This window comes from Zingiber officinale, chromosome 2A (assembly GCF_018446385.1).
Source record: "Zingiber officinale cultivar Zhangliang chromosome 2A, Zo_v1.1, whole genome shotgun sequence".
Taxonomy (NCBI): Eukaryota; Viridiplantae; Streptophyta; class Magnoliopsida; order Zingiberales; family Zingiberaceae; genus Zingiber; species Zingiber officinale.
Window position 1 is genome coordinate 167,513,372 of NC_055988.1, and position 20,323 is coordinate 167,533,694.

Below are 20,323 nucleotides of genomic sequence, written 5' to 3' on the forward strand. Positions count from 1 at the left end.
CGTGGAAGTTCTACCGAGAGAACAGCTCGCCAGCAGCTAAATACGACGCCAACGGTCGGATCCCAATCGATCGGATTGCTCCCAATCGATTGGGGAGGCTTTGGATCGATCGGCTGATCGATCCAGAGTACCTCTGTGCTCTCGGGAATTGCCTGGATCGATCGGCTGATCGATCCAGGGCTTATCGCGCGAAGTCGCAGCTCCCAATCGATCCACTGATCGATTGGGGGCTCTGGATCGATCGACCGATCGATCCAGCGATGTTCTGTACGATCGTGCACTCGTCCTAATCGATCCACTGATCGATTGGGAGGAGGCATGTCGCGAAGACTCGCCCAATCGATCGGCCCCACCACGCAAATCGAAGAGGAGAATCGAAGCAAATCCAAGCAAAGTAAAGGAGCTCCAAGATATGCCTCCACCACGCAACCTGAAGGAAACTCAACGACTGACCAGACGGATCACTACCTTGTCAAGATTCATATCCAAGTCGTCTGATCGAAACCACCCTTTCTTCAAAGTGTTACGCCAAGCCATGAAATTTCGATGGGACGCTGAGTGTGATAAAGCGCTAGAGGAGCTCAAGACTTATTTAACTTCTTTCCTATATTATCAAAGCCCATTATCGGTGAGCTACTCTGAATGTACCTGTCGTCTATAGAGAAAGCTATTGGCTCGACGTTGGTGTGACAGAACGGCGCTGAACAATAGCTGATGTACTTTTTAAGCCACATATTGAAAAATGTTGAGTGCTGCTACACTTGTCTCAAAAAACTGGCATACTGGTTGGTCCTCGCCGCTCGGAAGTTACGCCCCACTTTTTGTCACATTCCATAATTGTGTTAACTAAAAGCACTCTAGGAAAAGTCCTCCTCAACCTCAAAGCATTCGGCTGGCTAATCAAGTGGACCACAGAGCTAAGCAAATTTGATATATAGTACCAGCCCAAGTTGGCCATCAAGGCATAAGCCTTAGCTGACTTTGTAACTAAAGTGCAGAACGCCTAGCCGGAAGCAACCTTGAGGATATATGTTGATGAATCGTCCATCTGACAAGGCAGCGGAGTGGGTATACTGTTGATACCCCATGTGAAGACAGAATGCATCTGTCTGTTAGGCTGGACTATTGCGCTACAAACAATGAGGTAGAGTATGAAGCATTGATCGTCGGCCTGCAAGCAACCAAGCATGTGGGGGTCACCCGAGTCCTTATCCACTCGAATTCCCAGCTGGCAGCACAACAACTCTCGGGTACTTTTGAAGTAAACAATGCCTGACTCAGATCATATGCCGAAGCTTTCAAGAAACTGAAGGCAGGATTTCAAGAAGTCGCTATACAAAAGATCCCCCGGTTAGACAAGCAGTACGTGAACAAGTTGGCCAAGTTAGCAAGTTCATTGAATCCTGTCGTACTGGATAAGCCGATCGAACATGTCAAATTGGTGGCTCACACTGAAAGGACGGCCAAAATAGGAGCCTCTAGTGATTGGAGGACGCCTTTGATTGAGTTCTTCCAATCAAGAAGCGTATCGAACGATGGAGAGCAAGCCCGATTACTGAAGAAGAGGGTCAGACGATTCACGTTAATTGAAGATCACCTATGTAAGAGAACTTTCTCGAGACCATTGCTTAAGTGTGTCGGATTGGAAGACATTCAGTACATCCTGTAAGAAGTTCACCAAGGCTCCTGCGAAAGTCATCCGAGCGGTCGATCGTTGTCAAGAAAAATCCTACTAGCAGGGTACTTCTGGCCTACCTTGCAGGTGGATGATGCCCGGACAATGTTCGCTTGCCTATCTTGTCAAAAATACCATAACACATTGCACCGGGTGACTGAAGAGCTAAAAGCATCCATCGTGTCATGTCTGTTCGACCAGTGAGGCATGATATTGTAGGACCTTTCCCATGGCGATCGATCAGAGAAGATTTCTACTTGTGACGGTAGACTATTTTTCCAAAGAGGTAGAGGCTGAACCACTCACCAAGATAACTGAGCAAATGGTTATCAAGTCCTTATGGCAAAGTATCATATGCCAATTTGGTGTCCCGCACAAACTAGTCTCCGACAATGGAAGACAATTTCAACGATGAAGGCTCAGGGAATTGTACATAGGCTATGGTATAGCACAGACTTTCACTTCAGTGGCTTATCCACTGACCAATGGCCAAGCAGAGGTCACTAACAAAGAGTTTCTCAGAGAACTCAGGGCTTAGCTCGACCATATGGGAGGGAGTTGGGTGGATAAGCTGACAAGCATACTATGGTCTTATTGTACCATTCCTCAAGAGACCATTGACATTACCCCATTCCACCTGGTGTATGGAGGAGAAGCAATGGTACTAGTCGAGATTGGTATAGAGTCCGATCGGCGACAAATGTACTACGAAGACAATCCCGAGTGATGACTTATGTAGTCAAACTTGATAGATGAAGTCAGAGATAAAGCTGTCGTCCGGCTAATGACATATTGATTATGGTCCAATTTGTCGTGAATTGGGCATCAAACAATGAAGTACTAAACCCCTCCTACGCTAATGTAGCATAGAAATGACTCAAGTCGTCTCCCAAGGAATGCAACGATAGGATGATAAACTTAGGATCGTACGTTATGTTGGTTCAGCGGGGCCGGCAAGAGGGGGGTGAATTGCCTGTAAAATTAAATATACTCTCCTCAAGACTTTCAACTCTAAAATATGCAATAATAATAAAATAATAACACAAAAAGAAATAGAGAAGACCAGAAGTTGACTTGGTTACAACCAAGACGGTTGTTAATCCAAGGCGATGAAAAGCGCACTAACGATCTCCTTCTCTGAATGAGGAGAAGTCTTTTACACACTAAAAGCTCAGAAATATTGCTAGGAATGAAGTACAAGAGTTGAATGAAGTTCAATGATTAATTTCCTAGCTCCATAGGCCTTTACATAGCTACTGGAAAACTTATCCCGAGTGTCGAAGGTGCCTCCAAGAGAGTTGAGGGCGCCTCCAAGCAGTTTGATCGGATAAAGCTCTATCCGGTTGCAAATGGTCACAAAGACTGGGCCTGAGGCGCCTCCAATGCCCTTTAAGGCACCTCGGACTGATTTAAGGTGCCTTCAAGGTGATTGAGGCGCCTCCAAGACTGCATGGTATAAATGGCCTAATTTCTGCATGGTATAAATAGCCCAATTTCTGCATGGTATAAATAGCTTCCAGCTTCTCTTTTTCTTCGCTTTGGCTTCCGAAGCTCCATTTGCTTGGGTGATTGCGGCCAACCAGAATAGGGCTCACCCGAACCCAATTCCCGGCCTTCTCCTCGAGTAGTCTTCCGTCTCAGCTTTACGTCCCTCGAACATCGCACACGTTCTTCTCGCCCACCGGTGTACTCTTTCGCAGCTCTCTCGTCCTTCGGACGCACCGAGTCCGTCGGCTCCCTTCCCGTGCCGTCCTTCTCGCTAGCTGCGTCTTCCGCTCGACTTCCTGCGCTCCTAAGCTCCTGCACACTTAGACACAGGGATAAAAACAAACAGGACCTAACCTAAACTTAGTTGATCACATCAAAATAACCACGGGGTCCAACAATCTCCTCCTTTTTGATGTACATCAACCCAAGTTTAAGTTAGGGTAAAAACAGACAAGAAGTAATTTAAGGAAATTACAAAACTAACATTTAAAGTCTAAATTTGTAATTAGAATAAATTGCAACATAAAATTTGGTTCTATCTTATACCAATTTAAGAAAAGAATATTATTTTATAAAAATTCAAACATTATTTAATTTGAAAATATCCCTAACTCCCCCTTAACATGTGTCTATCTCTCCCCCTTTGATCACAGCAAAAATAGGGTATAAAACATGTTAAAAAAATTTGAAACAATAATGCTTTTGAAACAAATTTCTAAGTCTTTCAAAAAATTTCTAAGTTTTTTGTAAGAATTTCTAAGTTAAACAAAAAAAAAATCTAACTTTAAAAGACTTTTTAACTTAGGCAAAAATAAGTTTAAAGATTCTCCATGTAAAAAAAATTGTTTTTTTAAAATAACTTTAATGCAAGAGAATTTTTCTAAGTAGAAATTTAAAATCATTTTCAAAAATAATTTCTACTTTCAGAAGCGATTTTGACTTAAATAAAAATATTATTTGAGAATTTTTCTAAGTCAAAATATTTTATGAAAGAAATTTAAAAATAAACTTTTCAAAGCATTATTTAATTATAAATTTTAATATTTTTATCAGAAAGTTAATTAAATATTTTATTTCGATATTTCGGCTTCCAGGTCATGGCAAGGCACTAGGCCATCTTGGTTATTGGAGCAACAACCACTTCCTTAGATAAAGCCTTGTAAAGAAATTTTAACGTTTAATTTCTCGCTAAGAGCTTTACTTTAAAAAAAATCAGTCTAAAATGGATTTTGGAACCCAATAAAGGTTCATTCCTACAGGGTTAGCTAAATATCTGGGGGGGTACATAATTTTTTAGAATTTTCCTAAGTTGTCCCTGATGCTTTCTTATATACCAATTTAATTTTCCGTACACCTTAATTTTTTATTTTTGAAAAATATTAGTTTTTAAACATGCATCATATTTTAACTTTTCAATTTGGAGTTTCAATTCATTATTTTCAAATTTCATATTAACTAACTTTTTATTTAAGTTAACAATTTCTTTTTCTGATTCAGCTAAGTCTTTAGAAAGAGCTTTAATAAATTGAAACGACTGTTTAGGGTTTAGAGCACGTACCTTACTTACCTTACTTTGTGATGCTCCCCCTTCATCATAGCTTTTCTCTTCTGATGTTCCTCCCTTTTCATCTATGCTCATCTCGGAGCAGCTTTCTTCGTCATCTTTAGGTCGGTATTCAGCTATTAGTGCTATGTTGTGGATCTCCTCGATCTCATATTCCTCTGATGACGAAGTGATATCCATCGAAGTGTCAGATTCTTCTTCTCTTGACGTTTCATGATATTCTAAGAACTTTTCCCAAAGTTCTTTCGCACATGTATAGTCACCGATTCTTTCGAGTTCCTGCGCAGGTAGAATAGTGAGTAAATGAAATTCAGCCTTACCATTTGCCATGAATTCGATTCTTTGTTGTTCGTTCCATCGGTATTCCTCAAGTATTTTTCTATCTATTGTTTTAGGTACTTTGAAACCCCTCTTTATACTCAACATGATGTTGAAGTCTGTCTTGAGGAAGACCTCCATTTTGCGTTTCCAGAACTCGAAGTCTCCATCAAACTTCGGGGGATAAATGTTCGTGGCGGCCATCATCTTGATCTTTGTGCTTCAGTCGGCGGTTAGTCCTTCTGAGGTTGTCAGGCTCTGATACCGCTTGTTGGTTCAGCGGGGCCGGCAAGAGGGGGGTAAACTACCTGCAAAGTTAAAGATACCCTCCTCAAGACTTTCAACTCTAAAATATGCAATAATAATAAACTAATAACACAAAAAGAAATAGTGAAGACCAGAAATTGACTTGGTTACAACCAAAACAGTTGTTAATCTAAGGCGATGAAAAGCGCACTAACAATCTCCTTCTCTGAAGGCGGAGAAGCCTTTTACACACTAAAAGCTCAAACTATTGTTAGGAATGAAGTACAAGAGTTGAATGCAGTTCAATGATTAATTTCCTAGCTCCAGGGGCCTTTATATAGCTCCTGAAAAACTTATCCCGAGTGTCGAAGGCGCCTCCAAGAGGGTTGAGGGCGCCTCCAAGCAGTTTGACCGGATAAAGCTCTATCCGGTTGCAAACGGTCATGAAGACTGGGCCTGAGGCGCCTCCAATGCCCTTCAAGGCGCCTCGGACTGGATTAAGGCGCCTTCAAGGTGATTGAGGCACCTCCAAGACTGCATGGTATAAATAGCCTAATTTCTGTATGGTATAAATAACCCAATTTATGTATGGTATAAATAGCTTCCAGCTTCTCTTTTTCTTCGCTTTGGCTTCCGAAGCTCCATTTGCTTGGGTGATTGCGGGCAACCGAAATAGGGCTCACCCAAACCCAATTCCCGGCCTTCTCCTCGAGCAGTCTTCCGTCCCGACTTTATGTCCCTCGAACGTCGCACACGTTCTTCTCGCCCACCGGTGTACTCTTCCGCAACTCTCTCGTCCTTCAGACGCACCGAGCCCATCGGCTCCCTTCTCGTATCGTCCTTCTCACTAGCTGTGTCTTTTGCTCGACTTCATGCGCTCCTAAGCTCCTGCACACTTAGACACAGGGATAAAAAACAAACAGGACTTAACCTAAACTTGGTTGATCACATCAAAACAACCACGGGATCCAACATGTTATTCCTATTTTTAGGGTTTTCAATATGAAATGGGGTTTGGGTTTTTTATTCTAAATTTATCAAATTAAAAGCAGAACAAGTAAAAAAAACTAATCTAATGCTTAAATGAAATCTAACTAAGTGCGAATAATTAATCCACAACGCATTATCACACTACGCTATGGATTAACTATCAACACAATTAAACTAAGGAACAAAATGACAAAGCATCAAATGAAACCTAGTCTAGTAAATAAAAGACAATGCAAGTAAAGAAAAGTTAAATCTAACTTAACTACAATTTCAAAAAATAAAAGATAGCATAACGTAAAGCATCAATGAAACTAAGCAAGGAACGAAACCTAGAGCATTAAAGAAATCTAAACAAATCTGTCCTAATTGTATTTAATCAAAACTAGAACTTAATGAAGTTAAACGAATAAGACAAAGCAATAATTAACCAAACTAAAATGCATCAAATTAAATCTAACTACTGGTTGAAGCAATTGATCGAACACGTTGCGTGCATAAATCTAATTTAGCAAAGTATGTGCAATTCAAACATGGAAATAAAGTTCAATACAAGCATTCAACCACAAAACATCAACAAAAGTAAACATAAGCAATGAACATGAAATAAACTAAAAATTCCAACCACAATCCACACTTCCGCTTCCGATTACCAACGACTACCCTCGTCGTCACACGAAGACTGGCACGGAACCCCCAAAACCGGTGAACAGAAACACTCTGTTGGCGGCTGCTTGCTTCGACAACAATGGGATGAACGCAATCTTCCAACGAAGAACTCCTTCGCTGGAAGTTGGCCAGAGATGGATGGACTACTGCCGCTGTGAAATGGAATGTAATGAACCACCTTCGCTGCTCCTCTGCTTTGCCCCTGAACCCCAAAAGGAAGAACTGAAGGAAGAACGTCGGGATGTGAAGGATCTTGCCGGCAAGGTGGAGTTCGTCGGAAATCGCTGGCAAGCTAGCCGCCACCTCCGAGTGTGCTTCTGTCGTCGCCGCTGGAATCAAGAAGAGGAAGGATGGAATGTAGATGGTCGGTCGGCGGTAGTGAAAACAAAGGAGAAGTCGCCGACCGGAGAGATGGAAGAAAAGGGGGTGAACTAGAAGTGGAGATGGGGTCGAAATCTCCGAGTTGTGCCGCGACGCGAAGCGCAAGGAATCGACCAGCATAAACACTGTAGCTTCTCTATTTTAAATCAGATCCAGATCTGAACGGACGGCTGTGAGCGATTTGGAGCTTGATCAACGGTGAAAAGTCTCTAAAAATTCTATCCGAAGGTGTTGATCTTGATCAAGGGCCTGGATCTACTCTCCCTTAGGTCGGATGGACCAAATCTTCACTGGATGGTTCAGATCTGTCCAATCTTTGATGAACGGTCAATAATGCTTCGCAGCTTGATCTTCTTGTTTAAACTTCGATTCGAGCGCAAATTCGGTTCAAATAGATCCACATCCAAGATCCTTTGATGCCTACAAAATAAGAATTAAATATTAGCATCAAATAATATAAAAAATAAAATAATTTACAATTAGGTCCAAAATCGATACAATGCATAAAATGTGATGTAACCATGATTTAAACCTATGAAATCAACATCAAACCATGCATATATGAATCAAAATAATATAGTAAACTTCTAGATTTAATTTGATGCATTTTAGTTTGGTTAATTCTTGCTTTGTCTTATTCGTTTAACTTCATTAAGTTCTAGTTTTGATTAAATGCAATTAGAATAGATTAGTTTAGATTTCTTTAATGCTCTAGGTTTCGTTCCTTGCTTAGTTTCATTGATGCTTTACGTTATGCTATCTTTTATTTTCTGCAATTGTAGTTAAGTTAGATTTAGCTTTTCTTTACTTGCATTGTCTTTTATTTACTAGACTAGGTTTCATTTGATGCTTTGTCATTTCGTTCCTTAGTTTAATTGTGTTGATAGTTAATCCATGGCGTAGTGTGACAATGCGTTGTGGATTAATTATTCGCACTTAGTTAGATTTCATTTAAGCATTAGATTAATTTTTTTTACTTGTTCTGCTTTTAATTTGTTAAATTTAGAATCAAAAACCTAAACCCCATTTCAATATTGAAAACCCTAAAAATAGGAATAACATACGATCCTAAGTTTATCATCCTATCGTTGCATTCCTTGGGAGACGACTCGAGTCATTTCTATGCTACATTAGCGTAGGAGGGGTTTGGTACTTCATTGTTTGATGTCCAATTCACGACAAATTGGGCCATAATCAAATTGGCGCCGTTGCCGGGGACTTGTAGCGGTGATTGGTGATCTTAGGATTGTTTTTCTATTTTCTCTTTTATTTCTGTGGTTGTAAAAATTCAAAAACATTGTTAGGGTTTAATTATTTCATCTCTTGTATGCATGCGTGCTATCTTATATATTCTCCTATGTCTTTTGATGATATTTACATGAGTGTTTCAGGTAAGACTAGGAAATTTCTTGTTTATCATTAGCAGTTTCAGTGTATTTAGGATTTCAGATTTATCAAGCAAAATGGATAACAATACTGAAAAGACTCTCAAAGAGCTTTGGGCACCAGATTTGTCAGTTGATTCATTCTACATTCGGTATTCTGATTTAGAGGCAGACTTTGAGTTATGACATATTGCACATCTACAACCGAAGTTTTATAGACTTTCTGGTGAAGATCCCAACAGACATCTACATGATTTGGAGATGGTTTGTTCTTCATGGACCCCACATGGCATATCAGAAGAAGATGTTAGACTTAGAGCATTTCCATTTTCAGTAGCAGATTCAGCAAAAGATTAGTTGTATTGTCTCCCACCCAATTCAATTTCCAGCTGGATTGAGATGAAGAAATTATTTCTGGCAAGGTTCTTTCCTGCTTCTAGGATCGCAGCTATTCAGAGGAGTATTTGTGGGATTCAACAATTCATAGGAGAACCATTTCAAGAATATTGGGATAGATTTAAAAGACTTGTTGCTAGTTGCCCTCAGCACCAGATTAGCGATCAACTACTAATTGTATACTTCTACGAAGGATTGTGTCCCATGGACAGGAGTATGGTTGATGCAGCTAGTGGAGGGGCTCTAGTTAACAAGACATCTGCTCAAGCTAAAGAACTTATCGAGATTATGGCTGCAAATTACCAACAGTATGGGACTAGACCAATGATTGCTAAAGATGTTCATTCCTTTACCAGTGTATTCCCTACCAGGATCCAATATCACCGGCCTGATCCTCAGTACTATCAGACTCATCAGCAGGACAGCTATAATTCATTTGCAAGATTCGGGTATGAGAATACACAATAAGAGAATTCTGATTGGTCCCAACATTATCAGTCATATCTTCAGCATCAGCCTGAGCAGCATTTTAGGGAGCAGTCACAACAATATTTGCAACAACAAGAAGCACAGTTCAAGCCAAGAACACATTCATCAACATAATTTTGTCAATATCAAGAAATGCAAATTCAGAAAAGAATACATTCATCGACACAGCTACAGTTGCTATCAGATCAACCTATTACATCAATTCCCCAGGAGATGGATTGTAGAGTTTGTGATATTCTTGACTTTGATTCTGCTACTCTGCATGATTCTTCTAGTTTTTTACATTGTGATGTTGTAATTGATCATGATAATATTTTCATTGATGGTATTATTGTTCCAGATATTTTTGATGTTGCAGGTGTTGTTGATGACGATGGAAGTGTAGGGGAGACCCAAGAATCGCTTCCTTTGATTATTCTACCACCAGTTGAGCCTGTTATTCTACTTAGTGACAATGGAAGTGTAGGGACGTCTCAAGAATCACTTTCATTGATTGAACCTGATCCAAAGCCAGTACCTTTACCTGATCAAGATAATGTCGCATTCACTGTTTTAGACCCTCCAGGTACTTTTCAGGATGGTAAGGATAATATCTCTTTAGAATCTTTAGCAAATTCCATGGAGGTAATTCAACTTGATTATAGTGGATGTGATACATCTTATGATTCATGCTCTGTTAATTTTGTTATTATTTCTTATCCATCTCACACAGCATGCTTGCAGGATTTGCATCCTCTTTTTATTGCACAGGATTTCTACAGACATTTCATTTGCAGACAATCATGCAAGGATGCATTCTACCACTTGAAGAAAGCTCTAACATTGTATGCAATAATGAAACTTCTGGAGTGGACACTCCAACTGAATCGTCTTCGGCCACCGGAGAAAATTTTTGAGGAGTCAAAGGTGAAGGGAGCATTCCTCACTTCACCTACATTCATTCCACTTCCAGATTGGCTTTTGGAACTGAATCGGCTCTGACCACCAGAATTTCATGGGAGTCTGTTCCATCTCACTTTTATTTTTCCTTTCTGCTTGTAAGAGAAAGGGAAATTGGGTTTTTGAAATTGGGCTAGAAGAATGGGCTTTTGGATTGGGTTTGAATTGGAGCTCCACTTCTTGGATGAACCCTTGGATGAATTGATCTTGATCAACGGTCCAGATCGCTTTAAATCCAGATTAAGGGCTAGATAACTTAGATCTGAATGAAGGAACAAGATCTCTCTAGATCAAGATCAACGGACCATATTAATTCAGCTTAATCTCCTCCGTTTGACCTCCAAATCAAGTCAAATTTGATCCGATCAGACCCTAATCCATGGCTCTTTAGATTTCCTACAAAACCACATAAAAAATGAGATTAAATTCTATAATTTGTAGGAAATTTACAATTAATTCTAAAATAAGTTTCTACTCACAACACATAGTATAAACATCAAATTAAGCATGTGAGAAGGTGAAAATGTCAATAATAAGAGCCAAAATAATCAATAAAAATGCTAGTTTCACATATCGGTAGAGGATGAAGTAAAACTACAAGAAAAGAGTTATTCCCATATCATTCTAGGTCGGTGACTTAGTCTGGAAAAGAGTAAAGTCGATCGATGACGTGACCAAGCTGGTGGCGCCACAGGGAGGACCCTACAAAGTGATACAGAAGCTCAGCTTAAGGTCGTATTATCTACAGGATGAGAATGGAAGGAATCTCGATCGACCATGGAGCGCAAACCATCAACAGTCCTATAGGGCGGGATAATAAGCGTGCAATATAATTAATGTAAAGTGTGAAACCATTTATTCTATGAATGCAGAGAAGTTTAAACAAAGATTCACTAAGTGTCAAAAACTCTCAACCCACTCAGGCAAGTTATAAGCGAGCATACTCTTGTGCCTCAAGATTATAAGCCACGAGGTTTAGACCGAGTGTGTCCCAGACTCACAAGCTGCTCGGCCGTATTATAAGTGAGAAAGCCCTCGTGCCTAAGTGTCAAAGACTTTTGATCCGCTCGGGCGAGTTGTAAGCGAGCATTCTCTTGTGCCTGAAGATTATAAGCCACGAGATTTAGATCGGGCATGTCTTAAACTCACGAGTCACTCGGCCGTGCTATAAGTGAGTAAAGCCCTCACGCCTAAGTGTCTAAGACTCTTGACCCACTCGGGCGAGTTATAAATGAACATGCTCTTGCGCTAAGATTATAAACCACGGGATTTAGATCGGGCGTGTCCCAGACTCATGAGCCACTCAACCTTGTTATAAGCGAGCAAAGCTCTTGCACCTGAGTGTCAAAGACTCTCAACCTGCTCGGCCGAGTTATAAGTGAGAAGAGCCCTCGCGCTATGTGTCAAAAACTCATGAGCCGCTCGGTCGTGTTATAAGTGAGCTTAGTTCTCACATCTCAAGACTCTTGAGTCATTACGCCATGTTATAAGTGGGCGAAGTTTTCACATCTAAGTGTTTAAGGTGCAAGTGCTGCTTAGCTATGCTCTACCTTAATCCCTCGTATTGAATAAATGAGTATACATGGCCCTGTCCTTTGTGATATAGATAAATTAAAAGAGAGAATTCTAAACTCCCGAACGGGCATGTATTGATTGATACTTAGAAATTTCTATAAGCTGCTTGTGGAGAGTACAAAAAGCTGATGAGAAGGTTGAAAAGGAAACTAAGCAAGATAATCAAGCACGTCATCCAGAAGCAACTCGGTGATCTGCTCCCTCTTTATAATTTTAGTTGGCATATTAGGGAAGAGGTAGCCACTGTCCTTCAGCTGTTGGAGGTTGTTGTTGATGCCATAGTTAAAGAGGCAGAGAGTCCAATCGATAAATATTTCATTGAAAGTGTCAGAGTGAAGGTAATTTACTCTGAAAGATTTCAACAAGTCGGGTTCCTCCTCTTTGAACTTGTTGAAAGTCGCCTTGGATGCCTCCAACTCAGCCTTTAGGGCAGCTAGCTCAGCATCTTTCTCACTAAGCAAGAGCTTGCTTGCCACCTGCTCTGCAGTTCGGCTAACTTGCGGCGGCCAAAGCATCTTCTGCCTCTTTAAGATTCTGGGTCTTAGCAAGACCCGAGCCTCCTTGTTTTTGATGTCAAAGTCTTTGATGCCTCGGAATTTCCTAGTGTTGGCAGAGTTTATCTTCGACCAAAGTTATGAGCCTGCTTGGTTAGCCGGTCGAGTTGGAGGGTCTACTCGTGATTCTTGTTGTTCTCTACATTGAGCATCCGTTCAGAGCCTAGAAGCTGCTCGGAACTCTGGTCCAAGTCTTTCTTCAAGCGGGCCACCTCCGCAGTTAGTTGCTCAATGCGAACCCGGGATATTTCTGATTGCCCGACCGGGGCATGCAGCTGATGGAGCTCGTGCTCCAGGAACATCAGCCTTTGCCACATGGCCAGAATCTCCACCTAAAACTACAAGAAGGAATAGCTAATCAATGCCGATCGGGAGAAGCATAGAAAAGACTTCGTTAAAATTTACCCCAGTAGATTTCTGAGTGAAGCCGTCAGCGATCTCCTCAAGTTGAATAGTCGCCACTTTGGCCCTAACATCTACCTAGGTTTGCGCTACGGGACCTTAGATGGTTATTTGCTGCTGCAGGGAACGCGGCTCAGCGTCATCAGGATGATGCCACTCGTCGATGGGCAAGCAAATGATGGCCCTGATGCTTCGTCGACCGCTTGGGTCAGAAAACTCTGAGGTGGCCGGGCCCTTGGATTTGGACATTGGGGAGGATCGGATTATCGATATCGAGGCGGCCGGGCTGATCGACGAAGGTGGTAGATGGTAAGCTATAAGCGAAGCAACGATCACCTCGACCAACAGTGCAGAGAGAGATGGAGTTCGGTCGGAAGAAAATGGAGTGGGTAGGGCAGCCTCCCTCTCAGGGACTGCTGAAGATGAAATTTCCCCCCGCTCGAACAGAGGGCGGGAAGTTGACAGAGCAAAAGCTTGTAGTGCTAAAGTTGCTGAGCAAGAAGAGGCTTTCGCTCGGTGCCTCTTGTGGCATTGAAGTAGCTGCTCACCAGAAGTGACCGACTTTGAAGGCACCACGATCAGCATCATGGACTGTCATTCGAGGGGCAACTCGCTAGTTGTGGCCGCTGTGTCGCTAGCTGCCACTTGGATTTCCCTTGCTTCGCTGGTCGGCTCTTCTGAGTACTCGACTGGCAACAGGCTCCGACTCTCCAACTCGACGATGCCTTTAGTGTTGATCTCCGTATTGGCAAGCTTGCTCTTGCCGCTCAGCTATGCCCTCACATGATTTGAGCTGCAAAAAAGGAAGAAAAATTAGTTAGATTTAAAGACGGTAAGAAGAAAAAAAGTATATCTAGGAGGACAGGTAGTCGCATTCCAATAGGGCTTAGCCTAAACACATGACCCCTCCATTAAAAACGAGGGATGGACCGACTCAATGAAAGGTGTGTGATCAATTTTTTTGAATCTTTCTTCCTTGTGGTGATTAGACAGTTTTTAGTTCACGGAATTGGTTAAATTCATTGTATTATTCCCCTATTCCTTTAATTGCCTCAATCACAGTTTCTAATATCTGCCTACTATCCATCCTAATTTAACTCACAAAGTATCCCAAACTATCCTCCTATTGTTTGGGTTGGGTCAGGAACGTTGGGATAGACCCATTTGTCATTTAAATTATATGACGGTGCATTTACTTAATAGGAAAAATATTCTACTCTGAATGGATTTTGATATTCCTATATCTGTTGGAAAAAAAACACAATTTTCATGGATTTTTCTATCTTTTATCGTGAAGGAATAGCTATCGCTTACTTTATTTCAGTAGTAATAATTCCTTATCTGTTGTAGCCTTCAAATAATTCATCGGTTTATTTGGAAAAGTCAGAGGCATCAGCTTGCTTGGTGAGGCCATTCTAGTTATGTGAGCCAAATGAGTTAGTCTTTATCTGATGGCTGATATCTGATGACTGATGACTAATGAGTAGGGTGGTCAGGTTGGTCAAGTTAGGCAAGTCAAGTGTGTCGATGATTTAACAGGCTGTTCAAGGCAGTTCGTACAAAACAAAAAGGCCATTCAGGTGTACTTTTGATTCTAGTATTCTTGTCTTGATGTTTTTTTTCTAAAATTAGCACAACTGGACATTTTAATCAAGTCATGTGTCTAAAAATTGGTGGGAAATCTTTTGACTATGAATAACAATCTTTGGTTGTGGTCGTGGCACATTAGGATCAGTAAGTGCACTTTTGAATGCAAGTAAGCATCACTTCTCATATTTTTTCTAATCTCTCACTGAATTCAACTTTTAATTTGGTGTAAATTTTTGTTAAATATTTTTTTCATTATATATTGAAATTTATTGATAGAATAGGTTGGTGGTTCTATTGAAGGTTGGAGTAAATGTCTTTTGTCGCTGTGAGCAAATGTCTTTTGATGTTTTTTTAGAAAGAAAATTTCTTTTTGAAGATTATATATATTTTGGAAATTAAAGAAAATAATGTTAGTAGTATAATATGGAGTTAAATGTTAATGAGATATATCAATATTTTGAAATAAAATATGAATATGACATGTTGATTTGGTAAATATTATGTGTTATGAATATAAATTAAGGCTTGTGAAGTAAAATATAAATATTGTTAATTGATTTAATTTGAGTAATTGGTTTTGAAAATTTACATATATAATATGATATAGGATCATTTTAAAAATTGGTTCAAATTTAATATTCCTAAAATGAGTGCTTTCATTGCATAAACAACTTATAGAACCAATTTAAACGGCTTCTAAAGGTTGTCTTTTTGGATTGATTTATAACTGCTTCTATAACTCTTCTATCTGAATCGGTGTTAAATCAATTCTAAAAGTCCTTCGAAATTATTTATAGAACTGGTCTTAATCGTTTCTGCAAATTATCCTTTTGAATTGATTACTATCTGTTCTTAAAATGTCATCATTCTACCGTATGTAGTAATTTATAGAGCTGATCATGACCGCTTCTAAAAGTTGTTCATTAGAATTGGTTATTAACCACTCCTATAGGCATGCATAAGAAGCAGTTGCATAGTTAAACCATCGATTAGATTTACCGTTTCAATTTGTCTTATCGTCGCCAATATCCGCAACGGTTGGTTAATCGATGCAATAGGCTTAGCAGCGGGTGAAAACAGCTGTTATAGGTCTTTTATAATTGATTCTAAATTTTTTTTGTGATATTTATGGTGATAAAAGATGAATATATTCGCTCCCAGTGTTCCCGTCAATCCGTTCTAAGGCCAACACGGAAATTATAATTATAATTTTTTTTTTTTGGTGATATTTATGCATTTGACATGGAAGGATAAAATGGTAAAAATTATAGTAATTTTCATTAAAATGTATAGAGTTGTGAAGTTATTTTAAATTAATATAAAGTAGGGTGGTTAAAATAAAATTTATTATATTTTATCTACCAATTCCCTCAAATTTTATCAGGATTTGAAAAAAAAATAAATTAACTTCGTGTAGTTGGCGCCCACTAAAACTCTCTCTTTTTTAAAACACGGGATGCAAATTCGATTTTGCAAACTTTGTAATGATTTTAAAGAAAATATCAAAAAAAAAAAAGAGAACTATGACATTGGATATTCATCCCATGCAAATACAGTTTGTAAACTTTACAATAATTAATCCCATGCCAATACAGTTGGTAAACTTTACAATAATTAATAATTATCAAGAAAACGTGGGGAATTTTTGAAAAAAAAAATCATAAGGAGAAAAAAGGGGTTAAAATTACAATATTAATCTTGTGCAAGGATCTACATAACCACCATATCACCAACGACCACGTTGAGAAGGTTCTCATTAAATTACGGATGATTATTAATTTTTAAAATAATGATTAATATATATATATATATATATATATATATATATATATATATATATATATATCATTTTTATATAGATTTGAACCCTAAATTTTATAATGGTAACACTTATATGCTAACTACTATATCGTCCAAAGAGACTAATTAAGTCCATCAAAAACATAGTAGAAGAGATTCGAATATATGAGAATATTCGAACAAAAGAGAATATTCTCGTTGTATAAGAGAATATTCTCGTGCTAACCATCTCGTTGTATAAGAGAATTGAATGGTTAAACATGAAGACAGAGTAATGCATTTAAAATCTGAGTCTATCAAGTTGGTATGGAAATAAAAATAATGTTGGTTTAAATGAAAATTAATTTGAATAAATTATAATCGGACAAAATATATGAATTGATTCAGTTGATTTAAAATGACTTAGGCAATATTGAAGGGGGAAAAAAATTTTGATAAAGAGGAGTCCCACGAGTGGGTCAAAGTAGAAGAGAAGTGGCTGACATAGAAGTTAAAGTCAGAGTAGCCAAGGTCAAGGACCACGAAGCAAAGCTGGGTGTCATTTGTCTGACCGGGCGTGACCATCCGATCGATCCAGATCACGTCCGAACTATTGGAATCTCAAGGTTGTTTTGATGTGATCAAACAAGTTAAGTTAGGTCCTATGTTATTTAATCTTGTGTCTAAGTGTGCAGGAGCTTAAGAGCACAAGAAGTCGAGAAAAAGACGCAACTAGTGAGAAGGACGACATGGGAGAGAGCCGACAGGCTCGGTGCATCCGAGGGACGAGGTGCTGCGAAAGAGTACGTAGGCGGATAAGAAGGAGGCGCGTGACGTTTTCGAGGGACGAGAAACCGGAGCATAAGGTTGCTCGAGAAGGCCGAAAGTTGGATTCGGGTGAGCCCTATTCCTGATAGCCGAGATCACCCAAGCAAGCGGAGCCGAAGCGGAAGACCCGGACCGAGGTGAGCAGAGCCGGAGTAGAGGGCCCGGACCGAAAAAATCAACTGTGTTGACTTTGGGGTCCGAGCGCCTGGAATCCACTTTTATCCACATTGACGTGGATTTTGAACGTTGCGTTGGGGATAAGTTTTTATCCCACTTCAGGCGCCTGGAACCCTTCCAGGCGCCCCGACCAAGGCTATAAATATAGCCTTGGTTCAGAAGTTTCACATCAACAAGTATTTCTGCATACAACACTTGTACGAGCTTTAGTTTCCATTTAGTTTCATCTTTCTATGCTTCATTGTTATAAAGAAGCTTCTGTGCCTGAAGTAGGGGTGAGCATTCAGTTAATTCGATTAATTTGATATTAATTTTGCATAAATTCTTTTTATTGTTATTTTAAACAAATTTAGTTAATTCAGTGTTAATCGAAATAACCGATTCGGTTAATTCAGTTTTAGTTAAATGTTGATTTGATTCGGTTAGCTAACACTAAATCGGTTTTTGGTTAATTCGATTAATTTATGGACCGAATTAACCGAATGCTCACCCCTACCTGAAGGAGATCGTTAGTGCATTAACTTCCTTGGATTAACAACCTTTCCGGTTGTAACCAAGTAAAACTGTGAGACTCGTCCTTTTTGGTTTATCTTTTTATTTTCATTCTATTGCAAGTGTTCTTTTAAGTCCGAGAAGAGTATTTTGTTTTATTTTTATTCAGGGCTATTCAACCCCCTTCTAGCCGACCCAACGGTCCCAACATGAACGACCACTCTTTGAACGCCAACAACTAAGGCTAATAGACAAGCAGCAACTCTCCCGGACCACAACCCCCGAGCGGGAGGCATGTCCAATTAGACAAAAGGCAACCCTCCAACAACAGTACAACTGAATGGAAAGTAGGATAATAGCTTTGTTCTACGTCCGGACTGGGACTACTCGGCCAAGCAACAGTCAGTCGACCGCATGTGGACCACTAACTATCTTATCGTATCCTTTGAGAGTTGGTACCGCTGATAGCAAAGCATGTCCAACAAGCAAATTGTACTTTAAAAGTTTTCATACTGTCACATCTGAGAGTTGCATGGCTATTTAAGGAATGATGCCAAGGACATTTTTTAACTTGTCTTTTCTTAAGATGCCTAGAAAAATATGCCTACGCTTTGAGATGTGTGCACGAACACTACAGTGACACTATAAAAGGATGTTTTCATCTACAGGCGGAGGTATGCACATTTAGTTTTCTACACACTTTTGCTACGGCATTCTCCTTGTTTTCTACATCGCCGAAGATTGACTTGAGTGTCAGAGGGCCAAGGCTGGGAACCCCTTCCCGGCCTGACACTTTTGCTTTTGCGTTGCAGGACTACACGGAGTTTTCGCTTCGTCAACCTTCCAGCCACATCCCCAGCTCACCATCATCTCTGCTTTTGGATAGGATCATATTTGATGTCGTCAGTGGGAAGACTACCTATAGCCGAAACGCAAAGATGGAGGACGTTGGACGACTCACCACAGTGACATTGACACCATAAGAGATGGAAATGTTGATACAATCGCGAGCTACAAAGATGTTGGAGCAACAGCAGGCAGCGGTCGATTGCTGAGCAAATGACCCAACAATGTCGACGACTGGACAACAAGCAAATCATAGAGGCTGAGCAGAAAACCCCGCCACTGGCAAGCCAAACAAAAAGCCGACTGGCACATTCTGAGATACACCGAATGCATTGATCCCTTATCACGAGCGTTGTTCCACACCCGTTTAGAGGAACAAGGCCAAGCGAAGAGGGCACAAGGATCCTCTTCGGATGACGCACCCATTCGGGACGAGCGAAAGGGTAAAGCGCCTAGGCTCAATGATTCCCCCGAACGAATAAATAGGCAGTTCTCTCAGGAGATCTTTGGTAACCAACTGCCATGACACTACGCGTCGTTGATGATCAGAGAATACACGGGGGCGATTGACCCGAGGACCATCTAATCAAATTTGATAGTATGGTCATGCTCTACTGCAGTACACCGATGGAGTCAAATGCAGAGTGTTTCTTACCACGCTCTCCGAATTAGTACAGAGGTGGTTTAGGTGATTGCTGATTGGATCCATATGCAACTTCAAAGACTTTCGAACGATATTCCTGTAGCACTTCGCAAGCAGTCGCTACCATCAGAAGACAAATGTCAATCTGTTCGCGATCAAGCAAGGGACTAAGGAAGTATTACGGACCTATATTAAGAGATTCAACTAGGTGGCCATGGAAGTTCCAACAGCCATCCTGGAGTTCTTTCGTTTGCTCAACCGGAGACCCCCGTGAGACTTCGACCACCTACTCAGGAGGGCCACCGAGTACATTAATGTCAAGGAATCCCAGGCAATTCGGAGGAAGGAAGTGATCCTCGAGCCAGCCGCTGTCCTGGAACACTGAGTGGCCCATTTCAACCAACCACTGAAGGGGCCTCGAGCGAGAGTAGTACAACCACAATTAGAACCCTGAACACATGCGGTCCAACATGTGTTCGGGGTAGTAACACACAACCTATGAACATAGTGTTCTGACAGCAGATCGACCAAAATATGGAGGTATACGTAGATAAAATTATGATAAAGTCCCTCCGAGCTATTGATCTCTGTGCAGATATTGAGGAGACCTACCGAACGCTATGGAGGTACGGAATCAAGCTCAATCCAAATAAGTGCCTGTTTGTAGCAAGGGGCAGGTGCTTTCTCGATTACATCATGACCGAGCGGGGGAATCAAAGCAAATCCAAGCAAAATAAAGGTGCTCCAGGATATGCCTCCACCACGCAACCTGAAGGAAACTCAGCGACTTACCAAACGGATCACTACCTTGTCAAGATTCATATCCAAGTCATCTGATCGAAGCCACCCTTTCTTCAAAGTGTTGCGCCGAGCCATGAAATTTGGATGGGACGCTAAGTG